Below are 8,749 nucleotides of genomic sequence, written 5' to 3'. Positions count from 1 at the left end.
TATAGCACTGCTATATGTCAAAATGGTGAAATATGCCCCCCAAATGTAATGAGAATATTTACATACTGTATTAGCAGGGGTGCTATACCTCAGCTTTGCATAATGTTTCAGAAAGTTTTAACCTCTACAAACTAAAAGAAACAGACATAAGGACAGTTCTTAAAAAGCCACTCCTGTGCCCCTGGCTCTGGCACAAACTCTTCTAGTTTCTATGCAATGCTCTGTGCAAGCACGTGGACTGTAACGTTTACAGCATTACATACTCTACCCAGGGTCGCAGATGTTTGTGTATGACACAGTACAGTCCTCAATCTGCATATCCCGCACAGACAGAACGAAGTAAACAGCCCATTTTTCAAAAGTACATAAAATATGGTATTGAGAGTTCTTTGCTTTAATGTCAAAAGCTACTTAAAGAGGAAAATTGCTCTTTACCAGACAAGCTTTCTTTTTGCAGAGATCACATCCACTACTCCTTCCTTGGAAGAAATCTGGGCAGGGTGGCACACTGGAGACTAACTGGTTCAATGATGCAGCAGCTTTCCTTCTTGGGATGCAACGAAGGCACTTACAGAAAGCAAGGGCTCTAAATAAAAGAGAATTTAAAGATAAACGTTAGACTGAGGTACATTGAAAGGCTCAGTAGAGAGAAACAAGGTGAACAGGGGCAGCAAACAGGGCAAAGGAGACGAGGGAAGAGGAGCCAGGCACCTGACCCGAACCCCTGGAAGGAAAGTGAGCTGGGGCTGCGTGTATGTCTGGGCACGTGCTCTAAGGAGCTGGGAGTGCTGCAAGCTGGGGGACTGCTACCTCTGTCTGACAAAAGTCTTAGCAAGGGCCAGGAGGGGAGAAAAGGAGACTCTGCGTGACCAGGGGCAGCAAACGGGGCAGTTTGCAAACAGTTCATAAGTCAGTTTGCAGGTTTCAATGTGACGGTGACGGGTGTGCACACTGCACAGTACAGTCTTTGTAACAAGACTAAGAGCGGTGTAACTGTAAAAGTGTGGTTTGGACTGTCAAGCAAACCACAGCAGTCACAAGGCAGGCTGTCAGAGCAGTGCCTCCCAAACTTTTCCTCAGCACGATCCATTTATGGCCCCATTCCTCAGCATGACCCCTCGCTCCCCACCCATAGCCCCCCACCCCTGCCACCCCAGCCTGCTGATGTTTCAAGCCCATTTGGGGTTGTGACCTACAGTTTGGGAACCACTGTGTTAGAGGTACAGTTATATAGACATGTAGCTATTTATATATAGAAATAATATGTTTTTTTAAAGTTAGTTCACAGGTCAGTTTGCCCCCCGTTCTTTAAAGGGGAGCCTTTAATGTAAGACCTTTCTTTAATTGAGAGTACCTAATCTACATCTATTTAGTGTAAGTCGGTAAAACACAGCAATTAGACCAGTTCTTGTGCTCCTTGCTTAACTGGAGTCCAGAGTGAGAGGGAAGTTGGAGGCGGCGTTTGCTAGGTAATTTATCTGGAAGCTCTCCCTCACCTTCCTTCACCGTAAACTTGGAGAGAGGAAGCGGGTTAGCAGGGGAAAGGGAAGCTTTTGGGACCAAGGAGCAGCACAGAGGCCAGTTTACAAGGGAGTTTGCTAGGAAAGGTCTGCTTGGAAAGAGGGGCGAGCAGAGAGAGGGAGCGGATTAAGAAACCCAGCGACACGCCTGGAAGACATCAAAATCCCCGAGCCACTGCCACTGCCAGCTCTCTCTGGGCTCCTACCTGTGAGGTGTCCACCCAGGCAGGAGCGCTCACCATCTACCCCACGGGGTTTGCCGCTGGCAGGTTCCTTTCAGTGACAGCGAGATGGGGGAGCCTGTGATGTGAGCCGCGCGTTCAGGTGGTGCCCCTCGGGAAGCAGGCGAGAGAGCTACAGGAGGAGGTGGCGAGGCTCCAAAGCATCCTCCACCATGACAACTTCATCAATTTGATGCTTGAGGATACTTCTACTGTGGTGACAAGACTGCCAAGGGCGGCACTAGAGAAGGAAGAGGACTTGAACGCCAAGGAAGGCAGAAGCTGAAAGCTTGTGACCTCTTGCAGCAAGGAGAAATATTCACGCCCACCTGCAGCGGTTTGCCTGGAGAAGAGACGTGAAGCCCCAGCAGCAGAGGAGGAGCATGTTCCGTCGGTGGCAGAGGCCAGGCCAAGCCTTTCCAAGAGAGGGAGGGTCGAGACCACTGCCACCAAGAGGAAGTGAAGGGTGGGGGTGGCTGGAGACTCCCTCCTCTAGGGGAAGAGGCGTCCGTCTGCCAGCCTGACCTGTTGTCTCAGGAGCTCTGCTGCTTCCCTGGAGCCTGGACCTGAGAGGTCACGGAGCAGTTACCCACACTCATCCAGGCTCTGGCTACCTCCATGCTGCTCATCCATGTCGGCACCCGTGATACTGCCAGGGGCGACCCTGAGCAGATCAAAAGTGACTACAGGGCTCTGGGTGCCAGGGTGAAGAGGAAGGGGACTCGGGTGGTGTTCTCCTCAATACTGCTGGTCAAAGGGAAGGGCCTGATCGGAAGCAGACGCATCTTGCAGATCAATGCATGGCGACACAGACAGTGACACCAGCAGGCTTTGGCTTCTTCAACCAAGGGAAGTTGTTCCAAGAAGGATTGCTAGGGAGACACAGGACGAAGAGAGGGAACGACTTATTTCCAGACGGGCTCACTAACCTAGTGAGGAAGGCTTTAAAATTTAAACTCTGTGCGCTGGAGGATGGAGACCAAAGCCCTGAGGTAAGTGGGGAAGCAGGTGACCTGGAGGAAGTGCAGGAAAATGAGGGAAAAGGAAAGCCTCTCATTCTTCCTGAGAAAGCAGAGCAATCAGCTAGGTCCTCAGGTGTCTGTACACACATGCATGAAGCTTGGGAAATAAGCAATAAGACTTGGAAGTCCTTGCAGTCACAGAACCATGACATGACTGGAATAACAGACTTGGTGGGACAGCGCGCATGGCTGGAGCACTGCAATGGGTGGATATAAACTGTTCAGGAAGGACAAGCAGCGGAGGAGAGACGGAGGAATTGCACATGCACAAGTATCTGTACAACGGCTCAAAGCTCCGGTCTGAAACTGGAGCTAGGTCTGTAGGAAGTCTCTGGGTTCGGGTCAGAGGGAAGAGCAACACGAGTGATGTCATGGTGGGTGTCTGCTACAGACCACCAGACCAGGAGGAAGTGGTGGATGAGGCTTTCTTCAAACAGCGAGCGGATTTACCAATCACGGGCCACGGTTCTCACGGGGGATTTCAATCCCCGACATCTGCTGGGAAGGCAATACAGCAGCGCACAGGCACACCAGGAAAGTGCTGGAGAGTGCTGGGGACAACCTCCTGGTGCAAGCGGTGCAGAGGCCAAGTAGGGGCCATGCTCTTCCTGACCTCCTGCTGACAAACTGAGAAGAATTGGTGGGGAATCAATCAGTGAATGGCACCGTGGGCAGCACCAACCACGAGATGACTGAGTTCAGGATCAGGAGGCAGACAGGCAGCAGGGTACGAGCCCCGCCCTTCAGAAAAGCAGACTTCCCTTCACTCAGGAAGTGCTGATGGGCGGGCTCCCCTGGGAGGCCAATCGGAAAGTAAAAGGAGTCCAGGAGAGCTGGCAGTATTTTAAAGAAACCTGACGGAGGGCACAGGAATAAACCGTCTCAATGCGCAGAAAGACTAGCAAGAATGGCAGATGACCAGGTCGGCTTAGCAGGGAACTCTCAGCACGCTAAAACACAAAAAGGCAGCGTGCAAGAAGTAGAAAGTTGGACCAACGACTAGGAAGGAGCATAACAGTACTGCTTGGCATGCAGGGACGAAATCAGGAGGGCCAAAGCACACCTGGAGTTGCACCTCATGAGGGGCTCGGACTAGACGACCTCCTGAGGTCCCTTCCAACCCTCATTTTCTCTGATTCTGTGACCTCTTCCACTGCAGTTTCATCCACCGGTTTTGTTCAAATGAAAGAAAAGACTAGAGACAAATTGTTTCCCGTTACAAAAGCTGCACTGGCTTGTCCCCCTTTTTTTATCTGTTTACTTCTTCAAACAGTTGAAGATAGCACTCGTCTATGGATTATGGGTTTATAATCGCCACGACCACCATTCAGCCCTGTTTTAAAAGTAAGGTATAGTTTACAACCCTCTGTTATAATAGGTGATTTTAATGAGACTGTATTTTTCTTAGGAGAGAGGCAAGAGTTTCTTAGGGTGATATTTTTTACTGGATCCACTGTGTAGTTAAGATCAAGTTAGAAAAGCTTTTAAATGCAAGACAAGCTCAGTCATTTCATTCTTTACAGCTCCTGAATGAATGCTACGTGGTACTAGTGATTTAATGGTCTTTAATATACGACTTTATTCTAGCACTTGATCTCCTGGCACCAAAATCTCCAAACAAGCCTGCCCTGGGGACGCGTGCAGGAGTGGGAGCCACCCCTTCCCTCCCTGCCACCCTCGGATGAGTTGCGGCTCCGTCTCACGTCCTGCCCCACTTCAGCTGGGCAGTGCCTGCCCCTGCCCCAGCCCCACTCCCTCTCTCACTGCGGGGGACCTCAATCTGCGCCCCCATGCCTCTTTCCTTCCCAACACCCCTTCACCCCCACAGACTTACCAGCCAAATGCCGTTCTCCAAGCTGCCAGGCTGCATCTTGGCAATTGGATCAGTATCATCCAATATGGATGGTCTACAATCAGCCATCGGTATCGGCCCAAAACATCTTTATCGGTGCATCTTACTGCTAGTACATCATCAAGAATACATGTACAGTTTTGAAAATATCAATCGTGACAGAGCACAATTTCAAAACTCTATAATTAACAAAGGTTGATAAAATAGTCTTGCACGTTAACACCAAAACCTTGGTGAAGCTATTCATTAAGAGCACAGCACAACAGGGATTTAGGAGGTTACACTCAAACCTAATGTACGCTTGGTATCACCAAAAGGACAACTTAATCCCATCCACTTTTAAACTGGTCAACTGACATATCTGGAGGGGGAAAAAGTTAAAATACAAGATTATTTTTTGTTCTTATTTGAAAATGAGCAGTCTCTCAGCTAATACATTTTGATTTTTTTGAACTGTTACTTGAAAGCAAAAGTACTAATTAATAGCTGATTATGAAAAATCTTTATGAGGAAAATTTGGAGAAAGAGCAGCACAAGAACTACAACTTTGACAAATAGGATGTTAACATGCAAGCCAAGCATCTGTTTAATTCGCATTTTTACTTGAAAGGTTATAAGAAAAGTTCCTACACATCAAAGAGCTACTCAGCACAGCTCACAAAGACATTCTCAAGGACCCAGAGGGACGGCCCTCCATCTTCAGCTCCCTCTGTGCAAAAATGAAGTTTCTTTCCTACCTATGGGGACGTTTTACCATCTTGTAACATCTACACTTTTCCCAGAGCCTTACGAAGGGACTTTGATCCCGAAAGCCTGCAGAAAAGGACAGTTTTCTTGCCATTTTCCAGTTGGTCTAATAAAAGGTATCATTTTGGAACCCAGAGTTCTAGTTTTTTGTATATAAGAAAAGTTAGCAACTTTGCAGTCATATATGAAAGCCTACAGGTACAATAAGAGAGCTTGTGATTTGCACCACTTAGCAGCGCTGTGAGCGATCATATAAACTAGAGGTGCACTGATACCTTGGTCTGATATCGGATCGGTATCAGTACAAATAAAACTGGCTGTATCGGATATCGGCCCGATGGGGCTGATAATTTGGCTGATAAATGCCTGTGCTGTGCAGTCACAGCACAGCACTCAGGAAGCAAGGAGCACATCTGGCAGCGTGGAGAGCTGCCTTCAGCTGGCAAGTCCAGTGTGGTGGAAGGGGAGGAAAGCGGCATGTGGGGGGCAGATCAAGGCTCCCGCTGGTGATGGAGGGGGTGGGGACAGGTGCTGTCCAGGCAGGGTGGAGAGGGGGAGCTCCAGCTTATGGTGGGGGGAGGTGGCTCCCACTGCTACCTGCACTCTGGGAGGGCACGGGCGGGGGGGGGCGCGCCCCTTGGATCTGTGCACGGCAGGGTGGGCTGCAGCCGGGGCTGCGTGGAGCTCTTCTCGGTGGAGGCTGGGCTCGGAGAGGGCGCCGGTGGCATTGGGAGGATGCTGCATCCACCCCAGATTTCACCACCGCTGTGCTCCCAGTGCCACCGCTGCCAGCAGCCCAATGCAGCCCCGGGTTTTCCTGGTGCATGGGTGGAGGTGGGGCGTTGAGCCAGGGCTGCACCGAGTGGCTGGCAGTGGTGGCGCTGGAAGCAGAGCCCTGGCAAAATTTGGGCTGGATGCAGCATCCTCCCAGCACTGCCGGCACCCACTCCAAGCCTAGCCCCTGCCGAGAAGAGCCCCACGCGGTCCTGGCTGCAGCCTGCCCCGTCCCACACAGATCCAGGGGGGCACATGTCCCCCCAGTGCCTTCCCGGGTTGCAAGCAGCGGTGACAGCTGGCCCCCTATCACGAACTCTGGCTCCGTCCCCTGCACCCCGCCTGGGCAGCACCTCCCTCTGCCTCCTCCCTCACCATAGGCGGCGTTGATCTGCACCCCCGCCACGCCCCTTCCCCTTCCCCTTCCCCTTCCCCTTCTCCTTCCCCTTCCACCAGACCGGAGTTAACCAGCTGGAGGTAGCTGTATCGGAAACCAGATCGGTATCAGCAAATATGCCTCCTTAAAGATCAGCTAGCAATATCGGCCCCAAAAATCTCTATCGGTACGCCCCTAATATAAATGCATAACTTCTAAAAAATATTTTAAAGGTATTATTTCGTTATTGTCCCAAATTTCATTAAGCTTTTAATAAACATGAGTATCTTACTACTCAGAAAGAGCTTAACTAATTTCCTTTTTCTCTAAAAGCTGTAAAATGATCAGCAATTAATAAAAAAGCACAGGTTTCTGGGCAGTCTTCAAAAGCCAGAACAACACTGCATGTTGTGTTAGAGTTTGATTGAGTATGTCAGAAAAATGTCTTTATTAAATCCAGCTAAAATGTCTTTATTAAATCCAAAAGCCAATAGCAGATATATAGTGAGTTTAAGCCAGTAGTTTTCAACCTTTTTTTTAGTAAGTGTACCCCCGGCAGCCCCTTCTTTAAAAAGTGTACCCCCAGGGGGGTGGGAGCAGCCGGATGCGGAGCAGGTGGGGGTGGCGAACGGTCAGACGTGGCGGGGGGTGGCAAGGGCCAGACAGAGCAGGGGCACGGTGAGTGGCAGAGCAGCGGCAGCGCAGCTTCTGTGGGCCCCGCTCTCCCTCCGCCCTGGCCCTGCTCCTGTGAGGCAGCAGGTGTGCTACATCTGCGCCCGCCCCTGTACATTCCCTGGGACCTTTCAAATTACCTCCAGGGGTAGGCATACCCCAGATTGACTACACCTGCTTTAAGCAACTGCTCTAAAACACTGACAAAGAACGTTTTGCGTTTGAAAGCTTGTCTAACTTAATTCCAACCATTCAGTTGGTCCAACAAAAGTGATCACACCCAAAAATCCTTGCCTCTTGCATACTTCCTAGATCATCACAGGTAGAACATAACTCTACACAAACGGGTGCTCAAACCACGGGGTGCTCAAACATCGCTCTAAACAAAGGCATGCCAGGGCCCCATCCATCTGTGCAGAGGGAGGCAGGGGGCACGCCAGCCCCAAGACAGCGCAGAAAGGGGGCTTTGTCAGCCTCAACCCGAGCCCAAGGGGCTTGACAAGGCCCCACTACAGCGGCAGGTTGGGGGCATGCCTGTCCCCACAGCAGTCCCATGGAAGGAAGAATGGCCAGGCCTGAAACCAGCCATGCAGGGGAAGAAGGCAAAGCTCCAGAAGAAGAAGTGCAAAGTCCTGAACTTAAGACAGAACAGTCTCATGCACCGCTACAGGCGTGGGACCAACTGGCTAAGCAGCAGCTCCACAGAAAAGGACCCGGGGGTTACAGCGGACAATAAGCTGAATAGGTGCCAACAGTGTGTGCTTGTTGCCAAGAAGGCTAACAGCATACTGGGCTGCATTAGTAGGAGTGTTGTCAGCACTGAGGGAAGTCATTATTCCCCACTTTTCTGCACTGGTGAGGTTACATGTGGAGTACTGTGCTCAGTTTTGTGCCCCCTACTACAGAAGGGATGTGAACAAGCTGGACATTAGGAAAAACTTTCTGACTAAGAGATTGGTGAAGTGCTGGGACGGCTTATCTAGAGGGTGGTGGACTCTTGGAGGATTTTAAGGCCCGGCTCGACAAGTCTCTGGCATGATCAAATTAAGGATGGTCCTGCTTTTAGCAAGGGGTTGGACTAGATGAGTTACTGGAACCCCTTTCAACCCTAGTTTTCTCTGATTTATTAGAAACATTTGGAAAAACAGCAGTATAAGAAACAAAATTGGCGATGTAGCATCCATGGGCATCTACACGCAAACAGCAGCTACCTCCCCATTGCAACACACTCCCCTGGTATAGCGCGCCACTACGGTGAAGTAGCGGCTAAAAATAATCATGTGCCACACACACAGCACAGTAAAGTTGCCATAGTGACACATGTAGATGCGCCCTGTATGTTGTGTTAGAATTTGGTTGAGCGTGTCAGTAACTCAGTTCAAATGTCTTTATTAAATCCAAAAGCCAATAGCAGAGATACAATTACTTTAAACCAATGCTCTAAAAGAGTGACAAAAAGCCTTTCAGTTCAGCTCTGGTGGTGCAGTGGGTTAGCATGTGGTACTTGTAAAAACAACCCTATGGAAGTGCTGCTAAGGTTGTGAGTTCAAGCCTCACCTAGAGCA

The 8,749-nt window shown here is 50.1% G+C and overlaps 1 non-coding gene across 1 annotated transcript; it reads left to right on the top strand.

The window, feature by feature from the left end:
* Positions 1 to 8,655: 8,655 nt before the first annotated feature.
* Positions 8,656 to 8,749, top strand: TRNAT-UGU (transfer RNA threonine (anticodon UGU)). Its single transcript has 2 exons — positions 8,656 to 8,693; positions 8,714 to 8,749. It is a non-coding gene; the product is annotated as a tRNA-Thr (tRNA).

This window comes from Alligator mississippiensis, chromosome 1 (assembly GCF_030867095.1).
Source record: "Alligator mississippiensis isolate rAllMis1 chromosome 1, rAllMis1, whole genome shotgun sequence".
Classification (NCBI taxonomy): domain Eukaryota; kingdom Metazoa; phylum Chordata; order Crocodylia; family Alligatoridae; genus Alligator; species Alligator mississippiensis.
Note: the sequence above shows the minus strand (reverse complement) of the source record. Positions and strands in the feature narration are given on the sequence as shown.